Source organism: Entamoeba invadens, assembly GCF_000330505.1.
Source record: "Entamoeba invadens IP1 unplaced genomic scaffold scaff_1105074726263, whole genome shotgun sequence".
NCBI classification, from domain to species: domain Eukaryota; phylum Evosea; order Mastigamoebida; family Endamoebidae; genus Entamoeba; species Entamoeba invadens.
In genome coordinates this window covers 24,682-26,518 of record NW_004191834.1, presented here as the reverse complement: position 1 = coordinate 26,518, position 1,837 = coordinate 24,682, and positions in this window count along the sequence as shown.

Sequence of the window (1,837 nt, the reverse complement as noted above, 5' to 3'; positions counted from 1 at the left end):
TATAACAATTACAATGATAATATTTTTGTTGTACAAAAATACACATTAAACAAACAAAAACATAAATTATTGTTATACAGTCATAATTTTATTAGTTATTAAAAATAAGTAACACAACAAAGTAAATCTCGGGAATGTATTTTTAGTTTAAATTCAACAAGTTATTTATAGATTGAATTTGTGTTTATATTTAGATATAATTGACAAATATATATTTTTTGAATTTATTAAGTATTAATATATTGATTGATGCTTTGTTAATAATCAATTAATCTATTTAATTAGGGCTGAAAAATCATTGAACAAGCAATTTTTAACAATTTGGGGGTTTGATTGACATAATCTTCAAGCTCGACACTCCCCACCTTCACAGTGATATACGAGCAATCAGTTTTCACTCCAACTTTTAATCCAACTTTTTCGAATATCAATTGAGTTATTACTTATCTCTTCGCAGAGTCATTTATTTGTGCAACACCAAACTTCTCAAAAACTGCATTCACTCTGAAAGACTTATCCTCCGTTTTTTCTTCATAAAATTGGTGATCAACTACTTTTGTCGTTTAATAAACACTAAGTCATCAAGTGAAAGTTCGCCTTCTGTTTTCATCCCAATTATCACTTGGTCTTATCCAGTTGAGAAATCCTCAATGTAATTTTTGACTAAATATATCTTTGTTTTACTACTTTACACATATAAAGTTTGAACATGGCAGTGATGTCTACAAAAAGCAAATCGGATGTACCAACATTCACAGTTAATTTTCCACTAAAAAATACATGCAATTTGCATAGAACAGTTGTGTCGAGTTTCTCATAAACCCCAAAACAGAGGCATCAACATCTTTGACTTCATTTTGAAGCTTTGCCCAACAGCCGCATCAACAGAATCAATTCGCAAATTACCAAGTGAAACTGAAAAACACAGCGGATCTTTGTTATTAAAGAAGAGTAAGACAGTGATTGTTGGAACAAAAATTTCGACGTTGAATTGAATAGTTGATTGATGGTTTATTATTTCTCCTTTTCTGTTAGTTGCAAGTAGATAAAACTTCCCAATTTGTTGTTTAGTAAATGCAAGTATCCATGAAATGTTTATTTTGTCTGGAACCACAAAAAACTGGTACATTCACATTAGAAGTGCTTTAATAAATGAGATTTCAGTCCCATTTAATATAATTGTGATGATAGTATCTGGTCCTTTTATTGGGTGTTCGATGATGAAATGAACGAAAGGTACTCCTTATAAGTTTCTTCTCAACGCCTTTTTATAGGGTTTCTTGAGGATAAGGTGTATCCTCAGGATCAAAGCTATCCTTATTAAAAAATATTTTTCTGAGGATACAAAAATCAAATCCATAATGTTCAGTTCCCCATAAGGCCCACTTTCATAACTCAAGTTATAATTTACACTTAATATTTCGAGTCAAAGTTCAAATTTTAAATAATGGTAATAATTTGTCATAAATGCCAAAAAATTAAATACAATCAAAAAAGTTACCACAATAATCAGTAAACAAAAACAATAATTATATCTCGCGAACTTGAGACGGGAAATAACAAAACATGAATTAAACTTGTTCATATTATGATTATATACTTATTGAAATTATTTCCGAATCCGTCTTTATAACATAATAATTGAAATTTACGTTTAAATTGATAATTGTTTTTTAATCAAAATGAAAATTGAAAAAGTCGAAAACACTGATTTAATAATAATGCAATTTTAAAATAACAAATTTATTAATAATTTTGAAATTTATGCAATTATTCAAATTTATTATAATAACAAAGTTAATCATATTGTGTATATTTTAATATGATTGTTTCATTT